Here is a 22015-nt window from a genome sequence, read left to right as displayed (position 1 = left end):
GTCACAGGAAAGGAGAGTTTTTAATTAGCTAATTCCAGAGCTTTTGAAAAATCTATCTACAGTAGCTAGTGTATATGTGATATCAAGGTTACAAGGTCTAACATCTTATGACCTGCCATCAATAGAATCAATGGACTGCATCACATCATAAGAAGGATTCTTAGCACACATCTGATGTAATGCATTATCAATTTTCCTTTTAATGGTTCCCAAGCTATTGGACCTTACACTTATCACTGGTACAGAAATTAATGCTGCCCATCATCCACCTCATACCATTTTAATTTAGGGAAGAAATTCTGCATTATTTCAACATAATGTAGTGTTATATAATATCATTGGAAGCTGTTTGAAACTGAGCAGTCTCAGAACTTCAGCAATAATCCCAGCAGACGGTAAAAGTATGAAGGTCATAATGAATCTTAGGATGTATGGAAAGTATCTTTTGCACAGCGGAATAAAGAAGAAGAAATTTGGCATCCTAGACTCTCTTTCAAGTCCAGTATTAGCCAGAAATCCGAAGCTGCCAACAAAATTGATAATGTAATATGGAAGAAATTTCTGTAGGACAGCTGATATTCAAAAAGCAGACCTTTTATCACCACTATATGACTCCTGTCTAGGCTTTCATGTTGCTTTTTAATCATGGTGCTGACCTTGACCTGTTATCGGGATTATTGATGTGTCTTTAAAACAAGCATCAGAAGTTGTAAGTGTTGGCATAGGTGTAATTGAGACAGTATATTTTTCTCAGTGGAGCATTAAATTTTGGCTATTTTGGCTTCTGTGTAGAAGATGCAAAAACTTATCTATAATGGGATATGACTCTTTTATTCCTCAGTTCATTCTCAGTAAATCAATAAGATTCATTCTGCAACAGCTCTGACTATTGACATTAAAAAGTTGCTTGTGAGAATCTCACCTTAGAAGAAATCTGGGGGTACCTGGCTTAGGCTCTTTCTAGCATGGCTATTAAAAACTGCAAGATTGTAAGCATCACTACTTCTTGAAACCCTTTTTATTTTTCTGTAATGGGATATGGAAAGTATTTTATGTAGTTTTCCTTTTGACAAAGGCATGGTTTTGTATCAGCTGGGATTCTATGAGTTCTTTGGTATTGTCTGTTCATGGTACTTAACAGGAATTTAGTCTGGGCGTCAATCCCCAAGTAAGAAGGTGCACACTCTGAGTTAACATTGTCCAGAGAGGGATAGCAGGGAGCTAGTATGCAGTAATTAGTACACAGTAAATCCTTACTTTAAATACTTCAATCTCCTGATGTAGACAGGCCCTTACAGCACACTATGAATGTCTTTAGGCAACAAAACTCATTACATTTTGATTAAAAACGTCTCAGAGGAAGTCAGTATAGAGTTGCCAGTAGTTTGTAAATTCACTGTCCACATTACCGAACAGTGTCTTTCTTATATTAGTAAGCACTTAGGGTAGCATAACAGAATGGTAATAACAATGAGAAAAGCAGTAGTATCATCCACCTAGCTTTTGTCTCTCTGTAATAAAGATCTTCCTGACTAAAAATTTATAAATAATTGAAACATATTTGCCTTTAAATTTAAAAAGTATATATATTTCCCTTTCTGTAAATACATGCTTTAGATAAACACAGATTGTGCAATGAAATATGGTTATATGGTTTGCCAAAGCTATGTATAGCATTATAACTATGTATAACATTAACTTCTACCTCTGTTTTTTTTTTTTAATTTATTTTTTTTTATTTTTCTTAATACATAAATAATTCAGGCTCAGCTCATTGTTTATGAGTTCTTTTCGAACTAGAAAGAAAAGTTTTGTAGGAAAGGCATTTGTTCCCTAATGACTTAGTGGTCAAATATTATTGTTGGATTTGTATATTTTTTCTGTATGTGTTAATCTAACTCACATCTAACCACGTGATCTATTTTGCTTATTCTCCACCTTCAAATTAAATACCCTCAACTTCAAAATAAATAGCCTGTTCTGATTTTTAATGCAACTCGGTTCTGCTCCATGAATGCCTTTTTTGAAGACAGTTTTTATTGCCACTCAATTGACCTTAACACTTGTTTTCTGTGCTTCAACGGTCTGGCCTTAATGAAATATTTTAAATAAATATCCACATTTTGTAGAAGCAGTTCTTAAAAGTACAAATGAAAATGTTTGCAGTAGCTCACTTTACTGAAACTACAAGTCCTTTCAGTCTTTGAAGCAATATATAGGGAGTAGGAAAAAAACATACATTGCATACATGCATACATATATGAAGGGGAAGGAAAAAGAAGTGCAAAAAATAAAATAAAATAAAATAAAATTACACTATTGTACATCCAGGACAGACTGGTACATTGAAAAAGAACATTTAAAAATGAAAATCATCATTTTCTTTAAAAATACAGTTAAAGTAGCAAAGTCTGTGGAAATCAAAGCTCAAAAAAATGGAAAAAAATAAATCATCAGTAATTTATGTTAATTTGCAATAACCCAATCAAAACAGAAAGCATGGCCATTTTTCCATTTTATAACTATTTTTTAATTAAGGAGTTCAGAATACATAATTAGCTTATTAGATACATGCCTAGATAGGGAGAAGGAGGAAAAAAGAATAGTAGTGCTGAGCTTTGTCTTCAACTTTGTGTGAGAAACATCTTCCACAACAATTATTTGCAGAGACAGCAGTTCCAAGACCAGCTGGAGCTATAAGCAAAATGGGCAGCTGTCTAGGGCCACAGACAGCTGGGGACAGCAAATCAGCCTGGGCTCTGCTGAGCAGCTAGCTTATTTCAGGCAAATCTCGACTTAGTTCATTAGTACCTTCTGAAGCTAATGAACTGCTGACTCTGGCAGAAAAGTGTCTATGATGCTGGCAGTCTCACAGACAGCCGGGTTGGATCCATTTATCACAGATATACTTTTCCCATATCCGCCAGGGACCACTGCAGCAATGGCTGTTTATCCCCCTTGTAGTCAAATCCCCCATCAGCTATCCTAAAAACTCAGAGTTGCATGTAAAGGATTCTACACCAGGACATTAATCTGTAAATAGCTAATAAATTTGTTCCTGTTCTTATTGTCTTCATCCCTATTATATCTTGAAAAGGCAGATCTGATTAACTCTGATTCAGATCAGAATACTTATATCTTTATTTTCATTTGAGCAGGAACTAAGGTCACAAACACTGGATGACTAAACCATTTATACTTGAGCTTCAGTATATCTGGTCTTTCTGTCTAATTTCAATTCTTAAAATAAGCAGTGGAATTTTATCCCGTTTAAAAAGTGGAAACTGTCGCACTTCATAATTCTGCTTTAGAGTTAACATAAAGGGTCAGGCTTTGACTGAAAAATGCACAGTAATGGCACATGGCAGTTCTGCTCAATGTCTCCTCAATACAACACCTCACAGAGAACTAGCCTACACATCAGCTGCCAAATTTAACAAACAAATTAGAAAATTTCATACTTCCTCAGACAATGGAGCTACAGCATTTGCACAGACCAATGGGAATATGCGTGATAATAAATAAATAAATAAATAAATAAATAAACAAACCTCAACATAGGAAACCTGGCCAACTTCTTTTGACAGATCCAGTACATGCAGGAGTAGCAGAAGCTGATAGGTCAGTTATCCTAGGCTCATTTATGTTTACGGATTCTTCATACCAAGATACAGAGATGTGTGAGACTCATCTAGAACTAGGTAGGCAAAGATGCAATGAGTGTACAGAAAATGCACCATCAGCTGCTTTCAAAGTAGGTACCTCTTGTCAGTATGAGTAGTTCACCCTCTCCCACACATAAAGTGAAGGCTTTCCTTATGTAGATGAGAACAGTGCAACTGGTAGGTAGATTCTAGTGCAGCCCAAGCACTGTCTTTCCCAAATAAGTCATAAACAAGCATAAATGCTGGTAAAAATGGGAGCTATTTGGCTACCATTATAACCTCTTAGTACAGTTACATGCTGAAAGAGAGAAAAGAATTAATGTGATAAAATGAGACTATTCACTGGAGAATGGGAGAGTGCAGCTATTATTCATGTTTCAGCCTTCACAATTAGACTTAGATTATTCACAAGCAAGTCTAAGCTACTCAGTAATAGATAGAACATTAATACTCATTATTCTGTATGTGAGTTATTACATAATCCACAAAAAATCTCAGGAAGAGATCTGGAAGAGTCTGACTTGGAATCCAGCCCCACATCTTAGATTTTCAATGACTTCACTTTATCTCATAAACTTGATGAAAGTTTTTAACCTCTTTTTTTTTTTTTTTTTGTGCAAGAGTTATCTTAATGTTGATAAAAGTGTCACATGCATACACATTTGAAAGAAAAAAGTGCACCGACTCGTACTGATGAAGATCACTTTTAAAAACTTCAGCTTTATGCAAGCCTTGTATAGCCAGTTAAGGTAGAAAGGGAAGAGGTGAATGATGATGGACTGTTGTGTAGATCCCAATCAGAGCATTTTGAGTGAGAGAAAAATCCTTCCCTTAAGACAGACAGAGAATTATTTTCCTCTATTACGTTATCATTGTAGCTAAGATATGAGTCGGGTTTGTGCAGAACGGCAAATTACTGTAACGCTACAGAGTGAAAAGCCGTTAGTGTAATTAAGAAGTAACAGTTTAGTTTTGCTGACCCAGATATTAAAAAAAAAAAAAAAAGCTGATATACTTTCTACATTTTTGTCTGTATGAAGAATTATTTTGGTGAAGGATAGTTAAAGACCAGGCAATCCTCGGAAGAAATGTCAATAGTTGTTTAACCCTTTTCTCCCCTATCTGTCCTGCTTCTCTCCCTGTGAAGTGATCTATTTGTTTAGGTGTGATAGTTCACGTAGAATAATACTGTTCTGACTTATATGTCTTTGGTAGTTTTTTGGCCATCTAAGAAACAACTGAATATCAATAATGAGCTATTGTCTCTTCAGAGCCCTTAACTTTTCTCATTCCTTTTAGGACAAATATATATTTCTGCAGTGACAAAATGTGTTAAAATGGTCAAATTACAAGTTCAATGACTTTTTTTGCCTCAGTCTTCACCGGCAAGAACTCTAACCACATAGCCCAAGCCCCAGAAGGCAAAGGCAGGGACTGGGAGAATGAAGAACAGTCCACTGTAGGAAAAGATCAGATTCAAGACCAGCTAAGGAACCTAAGGGTGCGCAAGTCCATGGGCCCAGATGTGATACATCCACAGGTCCTGAGGGAACTGGCAGATAAAATTGCTAAGCCACTCTCCATCATATATGAGAAGTTTTGGAAGTCCAGTGAGTTCCCACTGACTCTAAGAGGGGAAACATAACTCCCATTTTGAAAAAGGAAAAAAAGAAAGACCCAGGGAACTACAGGGCAGTCAGTCTCACCTTTGTGCCTGGTAAGATCATGGAGCAGATCCTTCTGGAAACTCTGCTAAGGCACATATAAAATAAGAAGTTAATTGGTGACAGCCAATATATCTTCACTAGGGGCAGATCAGGCCTGACGAATCTGGTGGCCTTCTACAATGGGGTTACAGCATTTAGTGAACAGGGGAAGATCAGCTGACATCATCTACCTGGTCTTGTGCAAAGCATTTGACTCTAGACCCATGATATCCTTGTCTCTAAATTGGAGAGACATAAATCTGATGGATGGACCACTAGGTAGGTAAGGAACTGGTGGATGGTTGCACTCAAAGACTTGTGGTCAATCGCCTGATGTCCAAGTGGAGATCAGTAACTAGTGTTTCCCAGGGGTTGATATTGGGACCGGTGTTGTTTAACACCTTTGTTGGTGACATGGACAGTGAAATTGAGTGCACCCTCAGCAAGTTTGCTGATGACACCAAGCTGTGTGGTGTGGTCAACATGCTGGAGGGAAGAGATGCCATACAGATGGACCTGGACAGGCTTGAGAGGTGGGCCTGTGCAAACCTCATGAAGTTCAACAAGGCCAAGTGCAAGATTCTGCATCTGTGCTGGGGCAATCCCAAGGAAAAATACAGGCTGGGCAGAGAAAGGATTGAGAGCAGCTCTGAGGAAAAGGATCTGGTTGATGAGAAGTTCAACATGAGCTGGCAATGTGTGCTTGCAGCTCAGAAAGCCAACTATATCCTGGGCTGCTTCAAAAAAAGTATGTCCAGCAAGTTGAGGGGGGTGATTCTCCCTCTCTACTCTTCTGCTCTTGTGAGACCCCACCTAGAGTACTGTGTTCAGCTCTGGGTTCCCCAGCAGAAGACGGACATCAATGTATTAGAATGAATCCAGAGCAGGGCCACAAAAATGATCAGAGGGCTGGAGCACCTCTCCTATGAAGAGAGGCTGAGGGAGTCGGGGTTGTTCAGCCTGGAGGAGAGAAGGCTCCAATAAGATTTTATAGCAGTCTGCCAGTACCTAAAGGGGGCCTACAGGAAAGCTGGGGATGGACTCTTTATCAGGGAGTGTAATGACAGGACAAGGAGTAAAGGTTTTAAACTAAAAAAGGTAGATTTAGATTAAATATTCGGAAGAAATTCTTTATTTTGAAGGTGGTGAGTCACTTCAGAAGTTTGCCCAAAGAAGCTGTGGATGCCACCAAAGTGTTTAAGGCCAGGTGTGACGGGGCTTTGAGCAACATAGTCTAATGTGAGGTGTCCATGCCCATGGCAGGGGGGTTGGAATTGATGATCTTTAAGGTCCCTTCCAATCCAAAAAATTCTGGTTTTGCTAGGAAATCAATATTGTTGAGTATATAATAGGGTTGCACTGAGATAACTTTAGCTGACGTTCTGCCAAATGTAGAATATTTAGACATTCTTTTTAATGTACAAACCAAATTGTTTCTAATTTCTACTGAGAGAGATGGTATGTAAACAGCTTTACTTTCTTCAGTACCAAATAGTTATCTGTTGTTAATGACAGGGGAGGAATCTTCAACAAAACCCAGTGTGGGGATTATTTAATTTCCTGATTTTAACAGCTGGCCAGCAACACCCCTCATGCTATACATTTTATGTAGAGATGATTCATAGTCCTGGGCAACTTGCCCTAGGTGTCCCTGCTTGAACAGATGGGCTGAAGTAGGTGACCTCCAGAGGTGCCTTCCAACCTTAAACATTCTGTGATTCTTTGATTGTTGCTTATATGCATGCTGTGGTTTGGGTTTTTTGTTTGGTTGGTTAGTTGTTTTTAATTGTGATTAACTAGTTTCTAAATTTGGCCAAAATGGTGCTCAGTTATTTGGTAAAAAAATTGGCATGTCATATTTTAAAATTAATGGTTATTGAGAGACAAGAACCAAACAGCTATTAATTATAAATGGAATTACTGTGAGCAATCTCTAAAAGTTACTTTGATTAACATATATTTTCAAGGTAAAACCAAACTCTGTTTCATATGCAGAATTCTAGATGGCCACTGGCAATGATGTTTTTGCTTTTTTCTTCTCTTGAAACCTTAAGTAATAGGAAATCAAGCTAAGGTTGCAACCAGCATGTTAACCTGTGATGGCTGTTTGATGACCCACATCCAAAAAGTCATCTGGAAAGGAGTGATATAGCTAGGGATTAAAAAAGAGATACCAGAAACTGAGTAGAAATTGGCAATAAATTTTTTCAAACATTTCCTGGTCTCCAGTTTCTGCTAGGAAATTAGGAATTAGGATGAGCCCTTCGCAGGGAATATTTTTTCTACATTTGTCTACTTTGAGGCCTAGTCACCTAGCTATAAATTTGTGATATTGGCCACCCTTTGAGAAAAGCTACTAGCTTACCAGCTCGGTAGGTATGGTATATCAATTCCTATGCTCTTATCTTGTTCGTTTACAGCTGGTCCTTCCATATGAGTCTGGAGTCACAATGACAGGGTTCACTGGGGAAATCTACAGGCTTATCCAATTTTATGGATGATTGCAACACTTTCAGCCTCTCAGACTACCCTACAAAGGCATGGAAGTTTAAAGGAACAAGGGAAGTTAACTGCAAGTAAGAAAAAAGACCCCCAAACCAATGGATTTATCCTATTAGGATAAATATAGGATTTATCCTATTAGGATAAATCCAGAGCTTGTTGAAAAATAGGATTGGGACTGTGGAATACAAACTAACAACAAATTCGTAAATTAGTAGAGATAATGAAACAAATAAAACATTTGGTTTGACAATAGCATTGGATATAACAGAATTGATAAATTGTATCATTTTCAGTTGCTTGAAAGCACCCACACCCTTTTCTCTCCATCTTCTGTTCCCTGAAAACAGACGTATTCTCATTTTAGGGCGTTAGTCAATAACAAGTTTTCCTGCTTTGTGTTTAGAAAGCTCTATGCATTTTTTAGCTCACCAGAAAATTGCAAGAATATAGTCTGCATAGTCTGATATGACCCATGAAACACAGCTAAAAGTTTAGCTATGAAATGCTTTTAATGATTTCAGAAACTCACTGTTCATTACTTTTCAAGCAAAGAAATTGAAGGCAGTAATCATGGCTTTTATCTTGTAAATTTGCCCCAAGAACTTTAAAAGGTCTAAAGATTACAGATAAAGAACAGGATGCTGCAGATAAGACTAAAGAGCAGCATTGTGAGATTTAGGCTTTCTGTCAAGGTGCTAAAATCTATGATAGAAAGTAATTTAATTAAGCACTTTATTTTCTGTAATAAATACAAATTAGATACATTACTTCAAAAAAAAATCCAGACAAATATAGGTATTATTTATCGGTATTACTGGAAAGTTATTGTTAGCATTTTGCAGGAGTAAGTTCTTTGTCTAGTCAAGGTGGGACTATTTACTGTTTCCTTCTTATGCATCAGACAAAAGTCACTGATGTTATCTTCTTATGCAGAATGGTGCATGAATGAGTAGAGTAATAGTGTTCCAACAGAAGCTGATAGCTTTATTTACAATCTAATGCTAATTGGAAATCTAATATGGGCTTCTATTATAGATGATTTTAAGCTGTCAACAGTAGCAGCCTAGCTGAAAATTCTTGAATGCCTTGAATGTGGGATCTATAAAAGCTTAATTTGAAAGATTATGCCTAGAGTTAGTTTTGATATTGATCAGTACCATAGGTATTGGTTGGTAAGTATTTATAGAGCTTTAAATAAGTATATGTAACTTCCTGACAAGCTGTATTTGAAGTATGCTCCTCCTTCTTATGCTCCTCCTTCTTACTCCCATCCACAAAAGAATACCACGTACTTGTAAAGGTGTAAAAACTTGTATCTAGTTTGGCAGGTTTAGTAGATGTGAGATGAACTGTAAGAGTTGGCATGAAAGAAGAGAGAGGCAGTAACAGATAAAAAGATTTACAAAGGTACGTAAAAAGGTTGGACCCCTAAATTCCATTTATTTTTCAGGCAAGTTCAGCATAGATGCCTTTCAGCATTTTGATATTTAAAGAAGGCAGTGTCAGTCTTTTTTATTTATAATTCACAAGGAAAATATAGGGTAGGAATAACATGAATTCAGATCTGTTCAGACAGCTACACTGACATACTGTGGCTATAGAACTGATTCAATAAACTGCTTTCAACAAATTAGGATGCACTTGTTACCTGAATACCACTGCCTGGTTCAAATGGAAAGACTATGATGCCCTTTTTCTTGCACAGTGATAGTGAAGGAAGATTGGAAGATTGTATAGAAAACAGAACCACAATCTATTTCTGTTTATTCCTAAAGGGACCCTCAGGCCAGTTAGTTCGTAAATGTCTTTCCTGGGTTTTATTAAGCTAATGTACCATGTCCACATTTTATTTCTTTTTATTCCCAGGGGTATTATATTGTTTTTTTAAAACTATGTGTGTTTGAAAGTATAGAATATGCTTCTAGAATATAGAATTGAGCATTGCATTTTCCTTTACTAAATAGGAACCTATAAAAACAAGTTCACCAAGTTACCCAATCTAATGTATCTAAACATTTATTTGAAAGAAAAGCTCATGTCAAATGTAAGAGGAAAGTTCCAAATAATAAACCTAGTCTTTTATAACAACTGCCCCCTTATTAAAAGAAGGATTTTGTCATGCAGGTTTTCAGTCTATTTGTTGGTGACACAGTCAATTAAAATCACTGCAAGTGTTCAGAAATTCAGGTTAACAGCACAATGATATCTAAATATTGAAAAAAAAAAAGTGTAAAGATGATTTCCCTTCTGCTGCGCGTACAAAGTCTAATTCCCCACTCTGGAAGAGTAGTTTGTGGACTTCAGCTTTGTCACAAAGTTAATTCAAATTCTGTACTACGAGGGTGATGAGGTACTGGCACAGGTTGCCCAGAGATGCTGTGGATGCCCCATCCCTGGAAATATTTAAGGCCAGGTGTGATGGGGCTTTGAGCAACCTGGTCTAGTGGGAGGTGTCTGTGCCCATGGTAAGGGGGTTGGAATTAGATGATCTTTAAGGTCCCTTTCAACCCAAACCTTTCTATGGTTCTATCATTCCCATGGAAAGGATAGTTTAATATGAGAGAAAAACGATCTTTTAGGAGCTGTTTTCATTTGATGCTATGCAGTACTGTAACTGTCAAAAATGATAAATGTAATCTATTACAGTACTGCTACCCTCAGTATCACAGCTATTTCCAGGACCTTAGATTCCAGAAACATATTCATGGCTAATGGGAGAAGTGACATCATAAAGAGAAAGATTATCAAGAAATTTTTATAAACATTGTATGACATTAGAAAGCCAGTTGTTGTGGCAGAGGCGTTGATAAGTTTGTGGCAGTGGGCAGTGGTTTGGGGTTTAGTCAGGAACAGAGTGCATTAATATATTTCACAGCTTGATCCCTGCTAATGGAAATGCTCTGTTTGACTTCGGTAGCTTTTGGATCAGGCATTTGGTTGGCACCACTAACATCCGCTTTTTATACTAGGCAGGCATTAAGTAAGTTTACGCTGCAGTCATCAGCCTGACTCAAAAATGTATAAGAATTATTGCCGTGTTTTTGGAACATGGGAATGTATGTGCAGATTTTGCAGTTGCTTGAGTCTTGTCACTTCAAATTCTCAGTTTTACTGCTGAAGAAACACACCACTGTCTGGCATTATTGATATAATGCACGGTGTTCTGACTAGCATGCAATCCATCTGCTGATTACTATATATATGGCTTCAGGGAAGTTAACATGATACAACCGACTGTTTTAGATAACTTTCCATGATTCTTGGCAAAGAACAGTCCTAGCAAATGAATTTGTCAGTCAAAATTATACAAAGGTTGAGAAAATCAGTGGCTATTATCAGTTATTGTGCATTTAAGGATTTTAATTATAAGAAATAGGAATGTAATGCTTTCACTGAAATGTTGGCTATGACCCAAACACACGTTGTTCCAGGAGAGGTGTAACAAAAAATTTAAAGTCTGTAAATAGGGATGGGTAGAAACCTTGTCCCCGTGGCCTCTTGTCTCCAAATTACTTTTCCCTTGTTATTTTACCTATTAAGAATCAAGTCTAAAATATTTTTTTTTCTAATCAACTTTTCTGACCTACTATGAAGACTATAAAATAAAGGTATCTTGCATTTAAGATTTCTTAGTGAGTTTGTAAATCCAGCACTTGCTCTTGCACATTGCTGAACTTGTTGCCCAATCCAGCAAGAGAGCTTCAATGAAATCTGTGACAATACTCAATGTATTAAGCTGTAAGCACAATGTTCAGAAGTTTTGGACTCAGAGCAAAACATTGAAAAAGGTAGCAAAATGGTGATGTGTCTGTTAAAGTGCAAGCTTAATATGCTCTTACTTTTATGACTACAGTATTTGTCCAGTTATGCTAGCAGTCATGAGAACTGAAGTTGTTTAGCCTGGAGAAGAGAATGCTCTTGGGAGACTTCACTATAGCCTTTCAATACTTAAAGAGACTTATAAGAAAGATGGAGAGAGACTTCTTACAAGGGCGTGTAGTGGTAAGACAAGGTGTAATGGTTTTAAACTGAAAGAGATTTAGATTAGAGATAAGGAAGAAAATCATCACTATGAGAGTGGTGAGACACTGCAACAGGTTGCCCAGAGAAGTTGTGAATGCCCCATCCATAAGTGTCCAAGGACAGGCTGGATGGATATTTGGGCAACCTGATATAGTGGAAGGTGTCCCTGCTGATGCAGGGGGATTGGACCTAGACAATCTTTAATGGTTTCTTCCAACCCAAAGCATTCTTTGATTCTAAAGCATTTAGGGAGTAAGGCTCTTCTATTTTCTTAATAATGTGAAATTAAACTGTTTAAGGCAGATCATATAATTTTGCCTCAACGTAAGTTAAAATTTATGTTTAATGGTTACTTCGCAATTAAGGAGTTTCTCCATCCTTTTGCCTGGAAGTGGGAAGTCCCACGTTGTATTGCTCATACTCACCTCTTTCAAGTGCATGCATGCAGCCTGAGAAAAAAGCAGAGAGAACTAGAGGTCTGTGTGTTGTTGGGAACTTGTGTGTCATGATTCAAGGAGAAGCCAGTGAGGGGTGTCATTGTGGTAGGATGTGTTACAAATCACCAAATTAGAATGAGAAAGTGGACAACATTTTCTCTGAAGTACTTCAGAACTCATCCAGACTGATAGTCTGATTTTCATATAAGACTTTAATCTCTCTTGCACCTGCTGGAAGGGCAGTATAAATAGTAGGCAGTCAATCCAGATCTCTGGAGATTGTCAAGGATAACCTCATGATACAGGCAGTAGATGGGGTGATACTTAGCTGGACCTGCTGCTCAGCAACATGGAGGAATTGTTTGGGGACCTGATTATCACTGACACTCTTCTCTGTTCTGACCATAAAATAATGAAGTTTGAGATCCTAAGAGCTTGTTGGCAAAGATGCTGTTGCCCTTTGTCAGTTAGAACCTGTCTCTCCCCAGAAGTCCTTGCTGTGCAACCATGTGCTGCACAACCACGTGTTGACCTCTCTACCCCTTCCTAAGTCTTTCCCTTTAACTGGGAAAATTGAAGAGAAAAACAGAGGGGCCTCCATGCCCTTGAGCCTCTCCCCTTGGAGCTGTTGTAATCACTCTTGATATGCTGACAATCTAGCTGTATCCTTGGAATACCCATGAACGAGCAGCCAGGGGTAATGGTCCAATGGCTGGACAAACTTTAGCAGTTTTTCTGTAACACCCTAGATCCAAGTGCCAGGTAAACTCTAAACTTCCAGATTACTCCTGTCACAGGGTGGCTGTCTCCCTCTCCCACAGGAGTCTCCAGTAATTCCATCCTTCTTTTCTTCTTCACGTGGATACTTGGTTGATGTTCAGCTCTCTGTGACACCTGCCCAGGAGGAGGCCACTTTCCTTCCTTCTGCTGAGCACTGTGCCCATAACTGCAGGACAGGAGGTGGAGAAGAAGCCTTATATGTGTCTTCACCAGGGACAAATTTTCAGCCCTCCTCTCTCAACCCAATCTTGCAATTCCCATCCACCACTCCTTTGAGCATGGTCTCGGTCTGTCCTCCCATCCTTGAAATGGAGAGGCTTGGTCTGTCGGTTCCACAGCGTCTCTGAAATGGTCCTGTCAATCTCCTGTGCATCCTCTGAGTGCATGCAGCTTGCTTACCTCCTCTCACAGCTCCTTTACTCAGCCCCTTTGTTGGATCCAGTCTGTGAGGGATGAGGGCAGTGCCATCCTCAGACTCGTAGAGACTGATGAGTTACTCCCCACACATGGTTGCTGCCTCCTCCCTCCTGAGTCCTGGCTGAGCAGAGGCCTCTGAAATGCCAGGGGTGGTGGCATCTGGCATGGATGCAGCTGGCATCTGAGATTGAGATGAGCACATTACCACCATCACTGTGCTCACAGGCACCTTTTCACTAATAACTGGTGTGACGGCAGGGATCTTCTTAGCTGCCTCTATAGCACTTTCAGTATCCTTGTCTATCTCTGGAAGTTATCATTCACACTTTTATATATTGTCTTTTGCTAACTAGTATGCTTATGTACCCTTTTCAAAAACAATAGTTTTTAAAAGAGGTTATTGAATTTAACTTTTAAAAAAGTGAGTTAATGTTTTCTGACTTGAAAAATAGCATTAAGTACAATGCATCGAAAACTAGAAAAACAACTCTAACAAAATATCAGCACAAATGGCAGTGGGGGACTGAACACACATGAACAAGAAATGATATTAGGGGAATCTCATATTTCCATATAATTTCTGTATTTCCATAATTCCATATTTCAGCTCTCTGCTTTGTGTAAATGCTGTAGACAAATTTTAAAGAAACAAAATGGTGTTATTCAAAATGTGTTTTAATGAAACCTCCTGTACCAAATACTGTTTTTAGCCAAGTGTATCCATAAGTCCTTACAGAACTTTGGTATTAAACAGAGATCCACAATAAAACTTGTCATAAATTTTACTCCCTTTATTTTACTTAAAAAAAAAAAAAGATATTTAAAAGTCACTTTTTTTTTTTCTTATTAAGCAGTTTTATATGCTTTCCCAGTCATCAAGCATCAAGCATTGTATTTTTCTAACACTCGGAATATGTTTTGATAGGTCAAGTTAATATTATGTATGTTGATTTTTTTACTAGGGTCATCTGAGAGATTAACTTGTTAAATATATGTCCAGTAACACTTTCTTTTTCTCTAAATCATACTTCACCCTGATACTACTTAAAAAAAAAAAAAAGTTATATAATAATAATAGATTAAAAGTGAGTGAAAAAAAATCACAGAATCACAGAATCATCTAGGTTGCAAGAGACCTCCAAGATCAACATGTCCAAACTCTGACCTAACATTAACAAGTCCTCCACTAAACCATATCACTAAGCTTTACATCTAAATGTCTTTTAAAGACCTTCAGGGATGGTGACTCAACCACTTCCCTGGGCAGCCTATTCCAATGCCTAACAACCTTTTCAGTAAAGAAGTTCTTCCTAATATCCAACCTAAATGCAGTGAACTGATAAATGTTAGATAGCTCTCAGAAGTGATTCTGATTTTCTCAGGTTTAATTAACATGACTAAGTCAGAACCTGAAGCTGTGGCATAAGAATTCTTTAAACTCCAAATTAACAGCAGGTATTTTTCCTCTTTCTTTCTGTCTAAAAACCTGTACTTAAACATATATTCTAATGATAATACATATAATTATCATATCACACTTTCCATTCTGAAGCCATGTGTTTTTGACTGTTTAAGACCTTTTTATAGCACAATAATCATAGGATTCAATTTTTACAGAAGTAGAGATTTTGCTAGTAGTGTTTTATGCTTTAGAAGTTCTTAGTGCATACTTATTTTCTGGGTTTATGCCATCAGGACTGCTTTTACTGTCTTGATTAGGAATGGTATCCATGTGGCTGAACATAGCGAAGGATTTTTTTTTCCATAGAAAAGTGAATTGAGAGAACACAGAAGTTATGGAGAAATTGTCTTACAGTTGCATGGATGTCCCAGGACAATTTCTCTTGCGCTACAACAGTACTTCCCTATGTAGGATCAGCAAGTGGAAATTTTCTTGAAGTTTGCTATGAATATTTGCTTGTTCCAGCATACAGAAAAAGTCACAAGCTTTATTCAGGAGAGAAGGATGTAATCTTTACAAGAATAGAGCAGCCAGTTCTACAGGGATAGAACTCAAGGTAGTACGTGTATGGCGAAGTAGAAGAAATTAACTTCAGCGTAACAGCGTTTTTCATCAAGTTTCAAAGTGATGTTTATTTTCACAGTCGTCTATGTGAGGCAAATGATATGTTACGGTGGCATACAGATAGACAAAGTAAAGCCAACAAAGCTATTTTTGTGCTCACTTAAGTCTTTGTTTTCCTGGACAATGCTTCTGCCAAGTTAGGTGATTTCTATCTTGATGCTTCTTTTGTAAATGTGGCTTTATCTACCAGCTACTGCTCTGCACAGACGATAGTCATTTAGGAGCGATCTGCAGTCTAGCTGTTTGGGGTGGTTTTTCATTGTTTGTTGTTTTCCTTTTGGGCAGGGAGAGTGGGTACACTGAGTTAGTCTGGACATGCAAATGTGCTTTTTCTTCTCAGCAATGCTGTACTCAGCAGTCATGACTGAAAGTGTAGAAAAAATGCATTCAGAACAAGTCAACTAGTGTTTTGATCTATAACCTAAATAGATTAAATGGAGAGCATGGAAACTGTGCAGAGAGATTAATTTCAGCTTGGGGAGGCTTGCTAAGGGTCTTAAAGGTCCAATGGAGGTAGAGTGAAGAAGTGGGAATGATTCAGGGCACATGAAGTTAAATCCTGCTTTGAATCCTGCCACAGACCCTGGAAGATGAACCTTCCTATGCTAAAGCATTTCCAAATTCGCCTTCTTTCCCTAGGTTAAAATTTCAAGAACAGAAAAAAGGGTTGGAGTGTGTGGGATTTTTTTTTTTTTAAATAAATTATATTAAATTTTTGAAGGGCTGTGTTGCAAGAACTTGGAGTAAAAACAAACAAACAAAAACAAACAAGCACAAAAGGAATTTAATTTACACTAAGTCAAGAAGTTTACAGCTCCTCATGCTGCCTTGCCCATGAGGAGGCTGGGGGTGCACAAGGAGCTGGGAGTGGACAGAACCAGGACAGCTAACGCACACTGGCCAAAGGGATATTCCATAACATGTGATGTCATGCTGAGCAATTATATGGGGTGTCTGGCGGGGGGCAGAGATGGGGGCATAGATGGAGTGCTGCTCCATCTGGGGATGGGTTGGGCATTGGTCAGCAGGTGGTGAGCAATTGTATTGTTTATTACTTGCTTTGTGTATTTTATTATCTTTTTTTTTTTTTTTTTTTTTTTTTGTGTGTCATATTAAACCATCCTTATCTCAGCCCACGAGCTTTTCCCTTTTTTTTTCTGATTCTCTTCCCCATCCCACTGGGGGTGTGTGTGACCAAATGGCTGCGTGGTGCATAGCTGCCTGCCAGGTTAAACTACACCACCTGGTTAGTCTAATATATGTTGGACTCATTAATCTCATTAATCCCAATTAATGTCGTTAACAATTTGGGAATATTAACTTTTGATGCTACTGGTAAGAGCAGTTACTTTTATTAGTATAATATCTTTAACTTCTTCTGTAGGCTTTTTCTGCCTTGTACAAGTCTCACACTATTATAATGATTTTGTATACAGTGCTAAGCTTTGACCCCATGGAGTATAAACTCATTAGGGTATAGTCAATATTTATTAGTAGTTTACTATAATCTTTAGGCAAATCATCGCCCTAAAAAGTTGAATTCTGCTGTAGTATAGTACTATCTTGAAATTAGCATATTCTTTTGTAAATTAAAATAATGAATAAAACTGTTTTGTACCCATTTTGATGCAACTCTGCATATGGTATCAATAAATATTTTGCTGTTAGCAAAAACGATGGCATAATGTAAGCTTTTGTCAAAATAAATGCAGTACCTCTGTACATAATTTTAAAAGTAAAATATATTCTCTTAATGATGGATAAGATCTGTTTGCAATACATGCATTGATCGTGCTGACAGCAATATATGCCTTGATGGAAAAAAATAATTGTTTTGTCAGACCTGTCAAAAGCAGAAAAACCTTCAAAACTCTTGAATCATCTCTATACTTGATTTCAAAAATCATCACACAATATCTTCACAGTTCTGTGCTCATGCTTCTTGAAGGAAAAGCAGGTGGAGGAAGCACATTTACTAAGACAAATTAAAAGAATACCAATAACTTGTATTCATGCATGGCACTGATGATGACAGAGTGCTGTAATATCACAAACAAATTCTATCTCAGAAGTATTTGGAAATGATGACTAATAAATGAAGCAAGTGGGAAGAACCCAGTCCTTTATTCAGTATTAGTATCCTTACATCTGTGTAAGTGGTAGTACAGTGTTGGCACAAATAAGAAAATAGTGTAGCTCCCTCTAGCTGTTATTTTATTTTTTATTTTTTTGCTAATTTGCAAAGGAAAGGATTCAGATAGCTATTTTAAAGATTCAGAAACCCTCAGTAGGACTAACTGATTTTTTTTATTTTTATTTTTTGCAATCGTTTTGTTTCAGAAAAGAGAGAAACACTTACTGAGAGTTCATTGGCTTCGCTTTTGTGTTGTTGTTGTTGGAAATTATCAAAATATGTGATGATTTTAGCATTCTATCATTCAAGAAGAAAGGAATAAGGTAGAAAAAATATTTCAGACTGCTTTTTTTTATTTTTTTTTCTTTTAACTGTTCTGAATTTAGAGAAATCATCATGATTTGGGTTGAAACCAGATTCTGAGAAATTTAGAAATTAGAAAGATAGGAATTCAGGTCTGAAAATTTCAGCATATAGAAACAATGTTTATGTAGTGGAAAGGTGGGCTTAACCTAGGAAAATCTAGGGGAAAATCTCAAGCTAAGCATACTATTGGATATATTTTTCTTGCAGATCCCCAAACAAAAAGGTTTAAAATATAAAATAAAACTGGTAGAAATATATGAAGAGTGAAAGAGAAAAAAGTGAACAATATTCAGGTTCTGTAGCAGGCCAAGAGCAGAACCTGAATAGGTTTTACAAACATCAATAGCTGCAGGGAAATTTGACTATTGGCAATCATCACAGGAGCTGGACTTCAAAACAAGGTAGGCTGGTTGTATTTGCTGGGCTAAGAGGCTTTCTGGGCATGTGACAGCTGGAGGGAGTATGTCATGAGCAGGGTATTTCAATTGAGAAGCCCTTGATATTATGAAAAATGTTTTCTCTGTGAGACATGGACCAAGAGGTTAAAAAAAAAATAAAAAAAAGTAAATGCTGTAAGGAAATAATCGTGTAGCTTTTACTTGTTACAGTAAGCATTTCAAGGCAGTGTTGCTTGCACATCACTGGAACACTGACAAACACTAAAACACACTGGCAGGAACTATATTCACTACAGCATCTCACTTGGCAAGTCTCTGCAAGACAGGAGTTTCAGTTTTTATCTTTTAGCATTGAACACTTGTCACAGAGCAAGAGATCTAAGACTGAATAAGAGCATGTAATCATGCTACATGTACAATCATTTGAGGGGAAAAAATACTAATCAAGATGAGCCAGAACATCACAATTTAACTTACAGAATTTTAGCTTTGCCTTCCATCACTTTACGGACTGCACTAATGGGAATAGGACCATTTAGGTGACCATAAAATGTTCAGCCATCTCTTTGCTATTGGAAATGGTATAGATCAGGTGAATACCTCAATTTCTTTTTCTCTGACTGTCATCTCTACTAAGGAGAAATAACAACAGTTACAAGGAACTACCAGTGATGTAGTAATGAGCTTGAATCTAGGTTTCAAAGTGCTGTAAATGCTATTCAATCACAGTCAGTAAAACTTCCCTAGTTACTGCAGCTCCTGATCTGACTGTCAGTAAAATCTTGGATAAGAATCTGCTAATCAGGGCTCATTTGCTCAGAAGGGGCACTGCAGTGGGAATGTCTACTATCCATTAGCTGTACCCTTGCTAGTTCTTGCCAGGGATATGACCTGAGTTGTTAGGAAAACCCCAGTGCTGCAATGCATAAACATGCAATGAAAGATTTGTGTCCTCTTGCTTGAAAAGGGGTTGTGAGGAAAGGGAGATTTTTGTACTCTCTTCCTTGTCTCTTGTATGCCACTGTGGTTATTTTGTATGCAAGGGGTTTGCATGCCAGGTGCAGTGATCCATTGCTGTGCCTCAACTTTCTGTCTGGAAAACAAGAAAATACCTCATGGAGAAGAAGCTGCTTGATGCCGTGAATACAGATGATGTGCACAGCATATTTAAATCTTGTCCAAGTTTTGTTTAAGATTCCATTAGGATGCAATTGTGAATGAACTTCTTTTTGCATATGTAATTAGAAAGCAGAACAGATGGGAAAGGCATAGTTTAAAGTGATGTGTTCATTAAAATAACCAAAGCTGCTCAGTGTTTGTTCCCCAACAGTGGATTCATGATATAAGACTCCTCAGGCTTATGATTTTTACCCCTTTTTGAGTCTGACAACTGTGAATGGCAACTATGAGATCTCTTTTGCATCATTTTTATTGTTAGATATCAACACTGTTCCTTAGGGCAGATTGATCACTCATATGTGGTTTGTGCTCAGTTAAGATATACTAGGAAGCAGTGAGTGTTAAGAAGCAGACACTACATCAAGGGATTTATTTTAATTGCATTTACTGTAAGAAAGATCTTTCGGGATTTAAAAAAAAAACAACAACCTAATGCAGTGATTTTAATGTTCTTTTAAAAAAAGAACTTTGTGGACTGTATCCAGATAAATACTGTTATCCTTTGGGTTATTTCCACTCTTAACTTTCAGGTTTTAAAATGAAAATGAAACAATTTTCAGAAATACAATAAGGAATATTTTTCTCCTTGACTATTTTTTAGGGGAGGGAAAGATTTTTAATATCAGTCTAACAAAAACATCTGCTGATGTGTGTGGCAATAGAAATGTTGTTTTTGCAGTGTTACATTGTATAGAAGGAAGGAATGTGGTATTGAGATATGCTTACAGTGATAAGAAAGCTCAGCAGGTGACCTCCTAAAATGCAGACAACCAGACTCCTTAGAGCAATCAGGTGAAAATCACTATGTTAAGTCAAGCCAGATAAGGGGAGAAAACATTACCATCTCAAAAACAGGCCGGCAACTGAAGGCCAGGCATTGTCTGTGAAGCATCAGGTAGATTGTGAACCTGGATTACCCACTCCAGTGGGGAAACAGGGGAGGGTCCTGTCATCAAAAAGTATATAAACTGGGTTTTGGAACTAGTAGGTGCGCTCTCCTGCTTGTGGGGCGCCCGCCACTGCGATCGCGAATAAATTACTACTTCACTGAGATCCTCGCCTGAGCCCAAGTTATTGGCTACGGAGTGTTTCTCACATGTGAATTACTAATTCTAATATCGCCCCCCCCCGTAAGTAAGTAAATAAATTAATAAATAAGCTTATGTACAGAAATGTTTCTGAAAAATAGTAAAGTATACTTCGTAGGCTGGTGTGCTACGTCAGGCTTTCAGAAGTGAAGATTAAAGCTGACACTGACCTCTCTGTAAACTTACAACTTTCAGCTGCTATGATGGAAGGATAATTGGGGGAATGAATATTGTGTCATTCTAACCTTCAGTTGCCCCTGCAAATGAATTTTATCAGATATACTTTATAGGAAATTTAGAGCTTGAAGGCTTACTTGAGCCCAATTCCTGTTGCACTTCTGGTAAGTTACTTTTGAAACTACTAAGGGGAATTAGGTCAAACTTGGCTCTAATTTGCCATTTTTTAGTAATTAGGGTCTGATTTGGGGTAAATTCTAATAATCAATTCTGGAGATATAGAAATCTATTTGTTGTAATTTCTGTCCTGTTTCTTGTTTTCCATGATACTTTTCTGTTTGTTTGTTTTTCAGAATAAATATAGATAGTTTAAAATAGACGTTGTCTATAATTTTCTCAGTATTTGCTGCTTTCTAAATGTCAACATAGGCATCTTCCAAAGCAGAATGTTCATTATTTGCCCACCATCAGGGCTGTTTATGTCCTTGTCTGCAATTCCATCACTATTGTTTTGTACTGGAAAGGAGAACATATTAAAACCATTTAATTTCTATCTTGAAAAGAGGGATCGGATTGCAAATCCAAATTTAGCTACACAACTTCTGTATTTAGATTTCTAAGTGTTACAAGACCCCCTCAATGCTGTACTGCTATTTGCGATGTGTAAAGTGAAATGTTTCATGGTCTGTATTTAGACAATATTTATCTACAATGATAAAATGACAAACCAAAAGTGGAAAGTGCCATTTATATCCTGCTTAAACATAAAGTTGGCTAACTGTGCAGGTAGATTAATGGAGTTTTGAAGTTTTTTATTGTTTTTTAGAGTATTGTAGAAAAAGGCTGTCCATATTTTCTCTGAAATGTAGTGAATGAATGATCTCAGTACTTCAAAGTTTTCCCTTTTCTCTTGATTTATCCTTTATAGAGGAATGACAGTGTCATAGGAAGGAAAATAGCAAATCAAACAGTATTGATTTGACAATATGACATCGACCTAGAAAGTGTTATTTCTCACTGGAAGATTGGTCTGTGTTTTTCCCATACAAGTAAG

The 22015-nt window shown here is 37.4% G+C and overlaps 1 protein-coding gene across 17 annotated transcripts in view; it reads left to right on the top strand.

The window, feature by feature from the left end:
* CNTNAP2 (contactin associated protein 2) overlaps positions 1-22015 on the top strand; it is a 1160459-nt gene that overhangs the window by 368296 nt on the left and 770148 nt on the right. For 9 of the 17 annotated variants that reach the window (XM_080582599.1, XM_080582594.1, XM_080582593.1 and 6 more), the window contains exon 1: positions 20837-22010. The exons of 5 other annotated variants lie outside the window; for them this stretch is intronic. The gene's annotated coding sequence lies outside the window, so the exon portion shown is untranslated. 3 more of the 17 variants (XM_080582600.1, XM_080582603.1, XM_080582601.1) reach the window with 3 other exon arrangements.

Source organism: Anser brachyrhynchus (genome assembly GCF_964034855.1).
Source record: "Anser brachyrhynchus genome assembly, chromosome: 2".
Taxonomy (NCBI): domain Eukaryota; kingdom Metazoa; phylum Chordata; class Aves; order Anseriformes; family Anatidae; genus Anser; species Anser brachyrhynchus.
The sequence above is the reverse complement of the archived record's forward strand: the minus strand, read 5'-3'. Positions and strand labels throughout refer to the sequence as shown.